Here is a 16,156-nt window from a genome sequence, read left to right as displayed (position 1 = left end):
TATTTCTTCCAGACGTATTACGTTCTGGATGATATCTACTGTCTGGTTCATTCATGAGAATATGTTCTTGCGGATGATTTTGCTGTTGGTAAGACCGACTGTTATTAGATGTACGCTGAAAATTGTGCTCATTGTTTTTACGTCTGTCGTGATAGTCATTTCTATACGGTGCATTGCGATAGGAATTAAAATACTGTTTCCTGTACGTAGTTATTTCCTTGCTGCCGTGCGTTACTATTTGTTGGAGCTGAGACTATACGTGCACGCGGCGAAACATTAAAGCCTGGCTGACCTTGCACACTGCATTGTTGGTTAGGTATGCTAACCGGCTGGCTTTCATGCTGTTGCGGAGAAAAACGTCTATTGTTACAAAAATGTGGTTCTTCTTGCTGATGATTTTGTCGATACTGATAACTAAAATTTTGCCTGTTATTAGAATTCTGGTGGTTGTCGTTCCTGAAGCGTCTATTAGCTTTGCTATTGTAATTTCTTGGCTGATTGTAATTATTGTATGTTTGTTGACCGTGGTTACTATATGAAAAATTTTTGCTTATAAAGGAATAATCCGATTGCTGCACTTCCAAAAGGTGTAACAAATCCCTGAATGCGGAAATATTTTCTTTTTGCTGACCCGTTAAAAGTGAGACTCTTAATGATCGTAGCAATTTAGAAATACATAATTGAATAAGTGCAGATTCACTGTATGGTTCACTTAAGTACTGGTTTTGTTGGACCATATGCTCAAAAAATAGCGTGACACTGGGAAAATTTGAGTTCTCATAATTCGGTAAACTAATTAGTTGATCCTTAATTCCGCGCTGTGTCGTCTTCGACCAATACGCTGACAGAAAAGCATTCTGAAACTCTTCTACCGAATAGCATTGTCTCGCGATCGGTCTCATACGAATTGCCGGTTCGCCTTCCAAAAAACTGCAAATAAATTCAAGTTCGTGTGTTACAGGCCAAGTCGGTGGAAAAGCAAAGCTAAATTGTTGTATCCAATCCAGGGGGTGAATCTGTGTTCTATCGTCTTTAAATACTTTAAATTTTCTCACTGATTAAAAATGTTTGTAATCAAAATTATCGTCTCTGTATGAGAGAACAGGTTCAGGATTCTATGAGAATCTGTTTGACTGTGACTGTTCGGTATCTATCTCACGTACTCTCTGTAGATTACCTAAATTATACTGGCTGTGTGAGTGTGAGAAATGTTCGGAATTCGCCGTATGCTGTGACGTGTTATTAACTGATATATTTTTTATCTCTGTCACTTCTTGTTGTAAAGTTGACAATTTTCTACGCAATGTATTATTAGACGAATCTATTTCACTGATCGTCTGCTGTAGATTTTGAAATTCAGGTGTTTGGCTAAACGAAATCGGTGGCGTATCGTCTGATTTGCTCTCATTATTACATTCAATAACGTCAATACGACTGGCCAATTCATCATATTTTTCAGTCAGTATTTTTACCTGATCATCGTTTTTAGTGTCAGAAGCATTAATTTGTTTTTGTATTTTACGTGTGGTTTCGTTCAGTTTTTTAACGTCAGCTTTGATGTCATCGGAATCCTGTGTTAGTTCTAATTGTTCGAGTCTGTCTGTCACTTTGTGAATATCTACTGTGTGTGTATCTGTTTTTGATTTAAGATCAGAAATTTCATCACGCAGTTCGGTGTTCAACTGTTTGATGGTATTAATTTCGTCTGATACTGTACCAATATTGTTGTCCACGTATGTTTTTGCTTTCGCAAACAATTTACGTTTATCTTCCTGTGTCTGTGCGGTAATTGTTTCCATGACTTGTCGCTTTACTTTATTCTGTTCTTGTATAAATTTACGGAAACGCGTATCACTGTTTTGTAGGTGATGATTAAAACGCTCGTCAATTTGACTGTTCTCTTGTTCGAATTTCGCGTCTATCTTTGCATCCATTGTGCGCGAAAGTTCTGCTGTCATTAATTTAAACTCGTCGCATAATTGTGTTGCTTTTTCAGAGCATTGTTTACCAACTGCACTAATTTCGTCTCTAAGTGTTTCTGTTGTAGCTGTTTGCATATCCCTTAATTCTTGCGCAACACATCTAATTTCTTCACTACTTTTCCTAGCACAAGCCTCAATTTCCACGCGTAACTGTTCTTTAGTATCATGACACTGCGCGGCAACAGCTGTAATCTGTTCACTAAGCTGTCTGGAATTGTTGTCTAATTTTTCATTAAGGTTGTCATGATTTTCATTCAGTTGTTTGATCTGTTCACTAAGTTGTTTGGAATTGTTGTCTAATTTTTCATTAAGTTGTTTGTTCTGTTCACTAAGTTGTTTGAAATTTTCATCATTGTTATCTAGTTTTTCATTAAGTTGTTTGTAGTTTTTGTCTTGCTTATCATTGTTTTCATTAATTTGATGTACGAGATTTTCACTAAGTTTTTTGAGATTGTTCTCTTGTCTTTAATTCTGTTGTAGCAATACTGCCATAATTTGATCAAATCTAAAATGAACATCTCTATTCTCTGTGCTGTGTGATGGTGTGTCTGCAATTGTCACGTTTTGTGTATCCATTTGGACATTCTGTGATTCTTGGAAATGTTTACGAATCGGATGTGCACTGTTAATCACTACACCGGAATTAAATAAATCTGTCGTACTCTGATTACTCTGTTAATTTTCATTAGAAAAATTTGTCTGTTCGTCACGTAAATCCTGCAAACCGGTTGTATCAAGCTGGGCAGCGCTCATTGCAACAGAACGCCACGCGTCATCAATTGTCGTTAAATTAACAGAGGACACAATCGAATTCGTTTGTTCATCAGTAGGATAAAAATCATTACAAGTGGTCGGTACGCACTGATCGTCAGTAAACGGAGGATTGTCTTCATTACACTGCGTGTCACAAGTACTATTGGTCAAGTTGTTTAAGTCGACTATTTCACTCATTATACATCGCGATGTACTATTAACAGTTTTTCGCGGCATTTTTACACAAATCAGAATTATTCACAAATGAAACAAAGACAATGCAAAATCCAACAAACACAAATACAACAAGGAGCAACGAATTGCCGATGATCTGTGAAAGAAAGTGCCAAGATTAGTAAATGTGTTGCGCCAAATGCTAATTATATTTAAGTAAATAAGAGCAGATATTTGACTACTTCTCAGCAGATTCACAAAGAAATACGATCCTGGTCCGGATGTCGCCAAGTGTAACCTCCCCACACAAAAATATGTGACAATGATAATGAAAATATGAGCCAAATGTTAACTCCCCACAAAATTATGTTAAATAATAATGCAAAATGGAGTCAATCGTAACCTCGCCACAAAATTAGGGAATGAAAATTGACCATAAACCCACACAATAAGTAACTTCCTAACAGAAATAATAATATCTGGTAAATATTATAAGGGCAGCAACGCTGACCTTCGGCCCTGTGAAATAATTAAACCTGATAAATTTTATAAGGACAGCAGCGCTGACGTTCGGCCCTGTATTCTGAATAAAAACCAAAAACTCTTACCTCAATAACAACTGCATCTATATCTGCTCTTATTTATCGACACAGCTTCGTGCAATGCTGGCGTATATATATATATATATATATATATATATATATATATATATATATATATATATATATATATATATATATTTTATTTTTGGAGGAAATGCATAGGAAATATTCTTTAAATTGAAATGATTGTTTTTCTTTAAATGAGTTACTTTATAAAAGAAATTATTATTCGGGCATTTTGTGAACAAATTAAATTACAATTAATATACATAAAAGCCAGAGTACGAGTGAAAGGAAAAAGCATTGAAATCATCCAAGCATATGCCCCACAGGTGGGGTGTACAAAAAAGGAGGAGGAATTCGAAGATGACATGCAAAAGCAGCTAAATGGAGGTAATCAGATTATAATAAGGGACCTCAATGCACATGTTGGCACAGACAGGAAAGGGTTCGAGGAGATAATGGGACCAGAGGGCTGGGGGAACCGAAATAGAGAAGGAAAATTGTTGCTGGAATTCTGCAAGAGGAATGGGCTGGCGATCGCAAATTCCTGGTACAAGAAGAGAAGTAGCCACAAAATAACTTGGTACAGTGGAGACTGGTCCCCAACTTCAGTAGTAGACTACGTACTAGTGGATGGGCAGATGATGAGCAGCCTCACAGATGTTAAGGTCATTCCATCTGAGGCCTTAGACAGTGACCACCGGCTGTTGGTAGCCACCCTGAGAGAGAAAAAAGATAGGAGGGCAACAGATATACAGGAGAAAAGGTAGAAGACATGGATGCTGAAAGAGGATGAACGGAGAACCCAGTACCAGACACTGATCAGGAAGAAGCTGCCAAAGGAAGATCAGAGAACAGTGGAAGAAGAATGGGGAGATTTTAAGAGGGCTCTAGTTGAGGCAGCTGAGACTGTGTGCGGAAGAACTAGCACAAAGAGGAGAAGTAAGGAAACCCCGTGGTGGAACAACATATGTAAAGAGGCAGTACTTCGAAAGAACAAAGCCTTCAGAGAATGGTTCCAGACCCGAACAGAGGAAGCTAGGGTAAAATATAAGGAAAGCAAGAAAGCGGCACAGACCATAGTAAGGGCGGAGAAGAAGAAGTGGATGGAAAAATGGACAAGAATGTTAGAAGAGGACAGTGAAGGGAACAAAAAAGTACTTTACACCATGGTAAGAAATAAGAGGAACGACAGAAGCGAGTGCCTGAGGATCATGGATAATAATGGAAGAGTTGTGGAGGAAATGCATGAGCTCAAAAAGATTTGGAAGGAGTACTTTGAAGATCTGTTGAATGCCGCCAAGCGGGTAACTAACAGCGATGGAGAGCCTAAGGCAGCAGACGATTATAATAGTGGGGAAATTGATGATCTCACTTGGAATGAAGTGGAAGAAGCCATAAAGAGGATGAAAGGGGGCAAGGCACCAGGTTGGGACGAAGTAACAGTGGATATGATACGAGCAGCAGGAGAAGTAGGAACCCAGTGGCTATACAGAGTGCTGAGGGTGGTGTGGAAGGAGAAAAGAATTCCTGAGGATTGGAAAAAAGGAATTATAGTCCCGATCTTCAAGAAAGGGGACAAAAGGAGATGTGAGAACTACAGAGGAATCACCCTGCTATGCCACTGTGGAAAAATCTATGAAAAGATCCTGGAGAAGAGAATAAGAAGCAGTATTGAAAGTAGACTGCAAGAGGAGCAGTACGGTTTCAGACCGGGAAGATCAACAACGGACCTCATATTTGCGGTAAGGCAACTGCAGGAAAGGCACTATGAGTATGGGAAGGACTTAATCATGGCCTTTTTAGATATTGAGAAGGCGTATGACAGTATCTGTAGGGACAAGCTCTGGGATGTGCTGAACGCAAAAGGGATAGATGAAGAGATAACACGAAAAGTCAGAAAAATGTATGAGGGAAGTGAGAGTTGTGTGAAAGTGGGGAGGGAACGTACTGCATGGCTCAAGCTGGAAAATGGGCTGCGACAGGGAAGTGCACTTTCGCCCTTATTGTTCATTATTGTTATGGATGAAATCCTACAGCAAGTATCAGATGCAATTGGAGATCATAAAATGAAAGCAGTGCTTTTTGCCGATGACCTGATGTTATGGGGAAATTGCGAGAAGGAGGTGCAAGAGCAGTTAGATGTATGGGAGGCAACGGCAGCACAATATGGAATGCATTTCTCTGCAAAGAAAAGTGAAATAATTGTCACAACAAGGAAGAAGAATAGGCCAAATGTGGATATAACTTGTGGAGGGGAAAAACTACAAGTGGTAGAGAACTTCAAGTACCTGGGAAGCATGATTGAAAGTAAGGGGGGAAACGCAATGGAAATAAATGAAAGGTGCAGAAAAGCAGGGCAGTTCTACAAATGCATTAGGGGGGCTTATTTGGAGCAAGGAGGTGCCACAGAAATCCAAGGGAATTAACCGAACCTACTTTGTCCCCATATTGACATACGGAAGTGAGACATGGGTAATGCACAAAAGCGACAAAAGTAGAATACAGGCTAGTGAAATGAAGTTGCAGAGGAGCAGGTTGAGTGTAACAAGACGAGACAGATTGCGAAATGTGTATGTGAGGGAAAGACTAAAGGAGGAACCAGTACAGGACAGGATAGAAAAATCAAGACTGCAGTGGTATGGACACATGAAGAGAATGGATGAGGGAAGAATTCCAAAGAGGATGTTTGATCTGCAACTGGAGGGGAAGAGGCCCAGAGGAAGACCAAGAGATTGATGGGTGAAGGGAGTGAAGAAATGTGTGACGAGAAGAGGGGAGAACTGGACGAAGGTGGAAGAGGGGGAATGGTGGAAAGACAGAACACGATGGAGAGGCTTGTGTTCCCGACAGACCCAGCCAGTGGCTGGAAACTGTCCAAGATGATGATGATACATTATTAGATATGCGCAATGCTGCTTCTTTACTTTCTACAAAAATACTCATCGTCCTGAATCGTGATCAGCGTCGCGAGCAGAGCACACCGCGAACGCATGCCGACTCGCTACACACTACTGTACCAGACTGCTACTACTATCCAACTGTCGACTCGCGCGGTCAAGCGCAGACTAGCAACGATAAATAACTCTCTGGTCAGAGATTTTGTCATGCCTCGCCATCGCTGGTAATGAATACATACGTGTTTCACCGCTTCGTGGTAAAAATGACCACGCGCAGGTATATATTTGACGACCGAAATTATCTTGCGATTTTCTCAATAACGCTTGAGAGGTACGCGTTACTGCATACACATTTTGCTGTTCTCCTGGAGTACTAGGAGTGTACAAAGTTTTCAGTAAATCCGCGTTCCGAACGTCGTGGCCTCCCCTTGTTAGTGCCATAAATTATTATTTTTTTGAAACTTTCGTCGGTGGTTGGGAAAACAAGATAATAGTATTAAATAAGAAAACACTTCATAATGTTCTTAAAAACTGTATTTGTTATGTCACAAACAGATTTTCGGCTTCTTACGCTATTTTTGGTGAAAATTGAATGTCGCAAACACAGAAAAAAATGTCGTGTCAGTTACACAGATACAGAAAACAAAAAACTACGTAGACGATTTACGTAGGAAGCTATTACGATTTTGGTAACACAGAAACAATTTCATTAACTAGAAAGGGGATTAAAAAGTTCTTATTAGGAGATACATTTAACAACTGATGAGAAATAAGATGTATTTACAATTTTTATCTAGTATTTGTAACCAGAACTTCATTTAACAAACGAGGGGAAAAGGAAACTGAGTCTGATCATTTAATACGAAGCTGGCGTTCAGTGTTATATGTTTGTCTAATTCCACTTTGTCCAATAGGGCCAAATCCCTGATTTTCTTAATAGAAAAGCCACTGTGCTTTTTGAACAAAAACTACTTTTTGACAGGGAGAGTGTAGCATGTTGTCTTGGATGCAGAATCATTGTCTGATGTAGAAGTAACTTGGTGTGTGCCCGAGGGAAGCTTGTTGGGACCTTGATGCTCATGTTGTATATTAATGACCTTCCGAACAATATTCACAGGAACCTCAGACTTTTGACAGATGGTGCAGTTATATACAGGGTGTAAATTTGAAGCTGACAGACCAGAATAACTCGAAAAATAAGCTTCACACGAAAATATGTGTATGATCCAAAGTTGATTATTTTAGAGGGGACATCTGCTGGTGCTGGGGGTGGAGCGGGAGGCAACTTTAAAATTTCAAATGCGAACCCCACTTTTTATAGCAGAAACAGATTCTACATAAAAAACTACGTACACTTTGAGTTAAACATTTGGTTTGATTCTTGGTAGTTGGCGCTGTAATTCAAGAAAATCCATGTTCTCATTTTTGCGGGGAAAATGGTTACAGATAAATAAAAAATACTTATTTACTTTGCAAATTTTGATTCGCTAAAACTAAAAGAGAGAGAGGAACTAGAGTTTTACAAATGTTGACCCAAATATTAATTTTTCCGCAGATTCGGATAAGTTCTGTTTGTAAAATTCTAATTCCTCTCTCTGAAATTCCACCCTAAGGGGAGAGAGGGAGAGTTTTAGTTCTAGCGAATCATAATTTACGAAGTAAACAAGTATTCTTTATTTATCTGTAACCATCTTCCACGCAAAAATGAGAACATGGATTTCCTCGAATTACAGCACCAACCACCAAGAATCAAAACAAATATTTAAGACAAAATGTACGTAGTTTTTTATTTAGAATCTGATTCTGCAATAAAAATGGGTTACCATTTGAAATTTTAATGTTGCCTTCCGGCCCACCCCCAGGGGGCTGGGGTGGCGGGCTAATTTTAGCACCAGCAGATGTCCCCCCTCTAGAGTAATCAGCTTTGGATTCTACACATTTTTTCGCATGAAGCTTATTTTTCGAGTTATTCTGGTTCGTCAACTTAAAATTTACACCCTCTACAATGAAGTACTGTCTGAAAAAAACTTTTCAAATATTCATAGTGGTACAAACCTTGACAATTTCCTTTCAGTGCTCATAAATGTAAAATTTTGCCGTTTACAAAGCGAAAAAAAGTGCCCTGTGAATATTAATCACTGAGTTACAGTGGGAATCGGCCAACTCATACAAATAGCCGGCTATGACATCTTTTAAATACATGAAATGGAATCATCACACAGGCTCAGTCGTGCATACAGCAGGTGGTAGACTTCGGTTTATTCGTAGAAAACTGGGGAAATTCAGTCTGTCAACAGAGGAGATTCCTTACAAATCACTTATGCTACCCGTTCCCATCCTAGAATACTGCTCAAGTGTATGGGGACCGTACCAAACAGGGCTAGCAGGTATACGGAGAAGGGCAGCACGAACGGTGAATCAAGATGCGGAAGAAACGGAACTGGCAGAGTCTTGAAGGTAGACGTAAACTATCCCAAGAAGTCTAGCTAGCAAGTTTCAAGAGAAGCCTTTAAGTGATGACTCTAAGAATATACTACAATGCTTTACGTATCGCTCACCTAGAGGTCACGACGACAAGATTAATGTAACTACAACGCGCAGAGAGCCGTTTCAATAACCATTCTTCCCGTGCTTCTTACGTGAATGGAACGACAAGAAACCCTTATAACTGGAACAGTGGGACATTCTGCCATGCTCTTGACAGTCATTGCCAGAGTATCACATGCAAGGAATGAGAAAATGTGTGGATTGGTCAGTCAGGCAGAGCTGCAGCAACAAGGTCATCTGAACGTGACAGAAGCTGGAGATTAAGGATTTCTTTACATACCACTCTGGGCCAAGTGTTGCAATTTGTGTTCATATTGAATAAAAATTTTGGTATACGGCTGGTGTTATGAAGTTTACGTAGATGTTGAAAGTAAAATTAGTACGTTAAGTAAGTTTAAACAGAAAGTAATCTCCACCTATGTTATCACTACCAAAGCCAATAACTCAAACGTGATTACGTTGTCCAAATGAACAAGATGCTTACAGTTTTCAATATCTGCAAAAAAGATCCAACTACAGCTTTGAACGAACAAGTAAAAGCCATCACCAAATAATATACAAGTGTTATATCTGAAGCTGATATCAGTATATTTGTTAAAACGAATCATATGTCTTACCAAAATTATATACAGATGGCATTCCAGTAGGCACAGCGATGTCTTTCTATTCTGTTCCTTGTTACCTACAAGCGAAGGAGGTAGATTATATCATTAAAGGAAAACCTGTGTTAAGCCTATGTTTTACCAAGAATTCTACAGCTCTTGTAAATTAACGATATGCAAGTCGCATCCATTTCTCATCTATGTAATATCTGATGTGTCGGCAGAAGTGCCAACACTGTGTTGTTTGAGGAAGCCGAAATGCACGCTATAAGCTCACGCAGGATGGCGCGAGGTCTGAAACAGGATACTTAATGAATGCTATAAAGAAAAGTACGTAGCTTCTGGAATACTTAACTTTAATCCATAATTGGTGAACATTGATCTTGTTACTGTACATGCTTCATTAGATACATAGCAAAGGAGAAATGGCGCCTTGCTAGGTCGTAGCAATTGACTTAGCTGAAGGCTATGCTAACTATCGTCTCGGCAAATGAGAGCGTAATTCTCAGTGAACCTTTCCTAGCGACGTCGGCTGTACAACTGGGGCGAGTGCTAGTAAGTCTCTCTAGACCTGCCGTGTGGTGGCGCTCGGTCTGCAATTACTGACAGCGGCGACACGCGGGTCCGACGTATACTACTGGACCGCGGCCGATTTAAAAGCTACCACCTAGCAAGTGTGGTGTCTGGCGGTGACACCACAATATCGATTCAGGTAATTAACTTATTTACAAATATTCCTGCTGGTGAATGTATAAAAATGATAACAAATATTTTGTCCAAATCCGAATTAAATCCTGCAGAATTTTCTTTTACAATTTCTGCAAAACATAATTACTTCCATTCGCATAACAAGTGTTATAGTCTGATGGCCTAGCTGTGGGTTCACCCCATAATCCTACATTATATGAAATTTTCATGGACAGTTTCGAATAAATTTCCTTGTAGAACGAGCCAGTGAACTGCAAAATAATGTACTAGGTCATATATGTCGATTATTTGCTGTGGTTAAGGATCGTTCGGTAAGACTATATCTTTTAATCCTGGAGTATTGTAGGTGGCGGTACAATCGAAATGAATCGTACAAAATGATGCATCGTCTAATTGTGTTATATTTCGTACATTCGGAAATGTGTATTTTTTAAAGTGATTCATTAATATCAATGTCTAGGACTTATGTTTTTGTATAACGTTATTTACTATCTTTTATTCTTAAAACATTACAAAAATCTTGCTAATATTCAAACTTAAGAAAATATAATTATATCTCGGTGCATATGTTCTACATAAACATTTCTTTTTCCTTCTCCCCCCCCCCCCCTCCCTCTCACTCTTTCTCTCCCTCTCAACTTTTTTTAAGTGAGGAATATATAGGTGAATAGCTTTATCTTGTGTTTCGTTTTTAACAACTTACATTTTACATCTGAAATACATCATTGTAAAAGCTCAGCTAATTGTCATTACTGATAAATTGATCGAATAACGGAATTACACGAGAATACTGACTGCGAGAAGAAAATTAACACATTGCCAATAAACACTTAGAAGATACAGGAAACCTCCCGGCGAGATCATACCGTGTCAGTTAGTTAACAATATGTCAATCATAGGCAGAACGGGGTGCCAGTGGAACCTGTACCACTAGACGATTGAAGACATGTGGGGGAAAACGGGCTAACCCTCAAATCTAAAAAATTAAAGTAAGTGCTGTCGTCTATTGCTGGGTACAGGAAGTATCTAAGTTGACATTGGTCTCACCCGTAAGTATCACATTATAATGTAACATAACGCAGAGAATTTCTTGCATTTCGCTAGATATGATTTGTGTAACGTCAAAAACGGGCTAACATTTCCTTCGCTCCGGCATCTCTCCAGCGGAAACAAGCTGAATAGCTGAGTAGTAAGGCAGCCGACACTTTGCCGTGTGATAAGCAGACAACAGATATTTAACGGTAGCTCGGAAAGGTTCGGGAACTGAGGTAGATTACATCGGATTTAATGAAAGTGTAAATACGAAATACACTCCTGGAAATCGAAATAAGAACACCGTGAATTCATTGTCCCAGGAAGGGGAAACTTCATTGACACATTCCTGGGGTCAGATACATCACATGATCACACTGACAGAACCACAGGCACATAGACACAGGCAACAGAGCATGCACAATGTCGGCACTAGTACAGTGTATATCCACCTTTCGCAGCAATGCAGGCTGCTATTCTCCCATGGAGACGATCGTAGAGATGCTGGATGTAGTCCTGTGGAACGGCTTGCCATGCCATTTCCACCTGGCGCCTCAGTTGGACCAGCGTTCGTGCTGGACGTGCAGACCGCGTGAGACGACGCTTCATCCAGTCCCAAACATGCTCAATGGGGGACACATCCGGAGATCTTGCTGGCCAGGGTAGTTGACTTACACCTTCTAGAGCACGTTGGGTGGCACGGGATACATGCGGACGTGCATTGTCCTGTTGGAACAGCAAGTTCCCTTGCCGGTCTAGGAATGGTAGAACGATGGGTTCGATGACGGTTTGGATGTACCGTGCCCTATTCAGTGTCCCCTCGACGATCACCAGTGGTGTACGGCCAGTGTAGGAGATCGCTCCCCACACCATGATGCCGGGTGTTGGCCCTGTGTGCCTCGGTCGTATGCAGTCCTGATTGTGGCGCTCACCTGCACGGCGCCAAACACGCATACGACCATCATTGGCACCAAGGCAGAAGCGACTCTCATCGCTGAAGACGACACGTCTCCATTCGTCCCTCCATTCACGCCTGTCGCGACACCACTGGAGGCGGGCTGCACGATGTTGGGGCGTGAGCGGAAGACGGCCTAACGGTGTGCGGGACCGTAGCCCAGCTTCATGGAGACGGTTGCGAATGGTCGTCGCCGATACCCCAGGAGCAACAGTGTCCCTAATTTGCTGGGAAGTGGCGGTGCGGTCCCCTACGGCACTGCGTAGGATCCTACGGTCTTGGCGTGCATCCGTGCGTCGCTGCGGTCCGGTCCCAGGTCGACGGGCACGTGCACCTTCCGCCGACCACTGGCGACAACATCGATGTACTGTGGAGACCTCACGCCCCACGTGTTGAGCAATTCGGCGGTACGTCCACCCGGCCTCCCGCATGCCCACTATACGCCCTCGCTCAAAGTCCGTCAACTGCACATACGGTTCACGTCCACGCAGTCGCGGCATGCTACCAGTGTTAAAGACTGCGATGGAGCTCCGTATGCCACGGCAAACTGGCTGACACTGACGGCGGCGGTGCACAAATGCTGCGCAGCTAGCGCCATTCGACGGCCAACACCGCGGTTCCTGGTGTGTCCGCTGTGCCGTGCGTGTGATCATTGCTTGTACAGCCCTCTCGCAGTGTCCGGAGCAAGTATGGTGGGTCTGACACACCGGTGTCAATGTGTTCTTTTTTCCATTTCCAGGAGTGTATAATCCATGTGAAATGTGTAATACCACATTATGAACTTAGTTTGGACTGTCTGAAGTGGTCAGTTGGCACATTCAATACAGAATACAAATAGGGAAAATGGCGGATATAGAAATGGAAAACGTTGACGGAAGTGTGAAACATCAGTGAAAGCTGTCGATCGAGGAAGTGCAATTCGCAGAATTGGTGCAAAGGAGATGAGAAGGAGCGAAACAATGTTAAAGGTACAGTAATTATAAGGATGTACTAAATCACGAGGTTCATGTTGAACATATGCGAGAAAATGCTTCGATATTGTACGTGCTGGTAAACGGGAGAATTTTTTCGTGATTTCCGAAATCTAAGAAACAGTGATCTTCAAACTTCTTATGTATTTGTATGTGTGAATCTGAGTCCTGTCAAGCGGTGATATACTGATGATCTCGAGAAGAGGAGGCGGCAGACAACCAACATCTACAAGGTTACTGTAGGTGAAGTAGACAGTCAGATTTGTAAGAAAGCTTGTCTAACAGTCTTCGTTATAAGCAATGGATGCCTATCCCATGTGAATCAACAAAAGGGAACATCTGAAACTCCTGAAATTAGTTTCTGTGTTTCATTAGCCAACAAAACACTAGGCATACATTCACGATGATAAATTTATGTGTAACATGACACTAAAAGCTAAATATTTTATTTAAGGTGGACAAGCGGGGGAGACGTGACAATCGCCCAGGTAAATGCAGCAGGGAGGACTAGGAATCTGCATGGGCTCATGTACGAGCAAATTGTTTCCCTACGCAGTCAATTCACCACTCCACGAAAAATAATTCCAATACGACTGACCCGTGGCGCGGCTGGCGCCAGGGTTCTCGCACTTAGAATGGCATCGCTGCCCTAGATTATAGGGTCACCATCTTTGCCTTCCGCGATTCAGGCCGATGGTCGGATGGTTAACGGAGAGAGAAAAGAGACAGCGGAGTGGATATTCGCAGGGTCGGTGGTGGCTTGTTGACGTTTATTGTGAGGCCTGTGGTACGACGCCTGTACGCTATGGGCAGGGTCAGCGAGAGATCCCGGCACTGACTTGATGGGACCTCGGGTTTGGTATCGCGGTGGTGCACTGTTGTGTTTTGGGGCTTTTCTGCTGCGAGGGAATGTGTAGGTTCTTGTTATTGGCCATTGAAATTGAGATGTGTCTATGGCGTGACGGAGGAAATATGAGATGCTTGCCGCTGTTGCATGCGAAATCACTTCGTCTGCCTTGTGTCTGTGCAGGAAGTTATGTCAAGTAAATAGGTGATACCACGGCGACGTCTTGCTCTCACGCGTTGTTGAATACATTTCGGAATTACTGAATGGTGAAGATATCCCACGTGTAAAGCAAATGAAGCCATTTGCGCCATACTAAGGTACTGTTTTATTCCGCTTAAATCTGTGTCAATTATATGTGCATTTATATGCCCTTCTTTAGTTGCAGAAGTTATAGAAGTGTGTAAACAGAGAGATATGTGGAAAGGGATGTAAAGTTGAAACCCTTCCAATAAGTGAATACATTTGAACTCTGTATTACTGAAGGTGCCTATCGATACCAGCACCTACCTTGGGTAGAAAGTGTTATTCGGAGGTTGTCATGGTACTGTAAGTAATTATTATAAACAAAATTGTTTATTCTGATTATACTAAATTGGAGATGTAAGGTCGGTTGTGTGCCGCTGTAAATCACTATTGTCTCCTCTGTGTGGCAGCCTAGCATTGTCAGTGGCTTCAATCATTATTCCTGTCATATTTAGAGTTTTGTATTCACGGGTTTGCTTAAGCTGACACTGTTGAGTTGTAAGACCTATAAACAGGCAAGTCAAACTGAGTATTCTATGAGCTCAAGACGATATTCTATTGCGTGGTACCTTAGTTTGTTATAGGTTAGAAGTATTTTACGTGTTATTAATATTCTATTGTTTGCTTTGTCTAGAGAGGAGCTAGTTCTGTGAAGTAGTCGTTTATATTTTATTAGTGTGTTACGAGTTGTACTTTTTCAAGTTAATTGTTTTTATGAAGCTACAAATGATTCTGTGTATGTTGCAGGTAGCTGAAACTGACTTGTTCACGGGGGTCGCGTCAGGACGGGGTTGATAGTGGCCCTTTCTACTACGGCACATCCAGCTATCCTCCTTCAGTACATTTGTCTCGCTTAAAGCGTTACTACGTTTGTCGAGTGGAATTAGGGCTTACTGTAATTACATTCTATGTTGAAGTTAAGTATCTCCCTTTGTCAGGGGGCGAACCTTCGTGGATATAGTTGTATTCTCATGTGTAAAGATTGGTAGTGTTATTCATTTGTTCTGGTCACATGTATGACTATTTATTTTGTTATATTTAATGTCAGTAAAATGTAAGTGTTAGCGAAGTCTGAATTGGGACTTTGTACTCTCCTCTTGTGGAAACAAATTTAAGTGATTTTATTCTTTTTTTAAGTAGCCTTTAGATGCATACGTTTTGCCTCCATGTTTTTGTTTTGATGGCTTCCACGTTAATTAAAATTACAATAAAGGTAAATTTGGCAACGGAGGTTTTCGTGTATTTATTAGTAGCTAAGCGGATCCTAAGTTAAGTGCAGGAACCCTACCAACGACGTTTCTTTGTTTATATCCAAACATTAGCAACACGTACAGTCTTTATCAGTTTAAGTCCAAAAACCGCAATAAGGAACTTCGCATTGTAAAATATTTTATCAGTTTTTCAGTACTGGCTTTGCACACCCACGTAATGGCACCTGTCATGTTCGTTATCAAATTAAGATGCAAGTTTCATGCGAGGAAAACGGCCAGAATAAGAAAGAACTCGAAGCAAGACTGAACTTCCATATTAAACAGGCTAGTACTGCCTACGAATATCTGAAAACGGACTCAGAATATTCGAGACCATACGATCTGTTATGGTCATTGCTTTCATCAATGGCTGCAACGTTAGACTATGACAGTGGCCATTGCCTCGATGTACTTGAGGCACACATGATGTGTTATCACCAATTTTCTCTTTTACAGTACTTTTTACTACAGTTAACGGTAATTTGTGGATGTGGATATTTGATAATATTTTTAAAAATCTTCACATGTTATTGTTCTTCTTTATTATTAATTTCCATGTTACGTTCGAATATAAAGGATATGACAAA

The sequence above is a fragment of the Schistocerca nitens genome, chromosome 7 (assembly GCF_023898315.1).
Source record: "Schistocerca nitens isolate TAMUIC-IGC-003100 chromosome 7, iqSchNite1.1, whole genome shotgun sequence".
Classification (NCBI taxonomy): Eukaryota; Metazoa; Arthropoda; class Insecta; order Orthoptera; family Acrididae; genus Schistocerca; species Schistocerca nitens.
The sequence above is the reverse complement of the archived record's forward strand: the minus strand, read 5'-3'. Positions refer to the sequence as shown.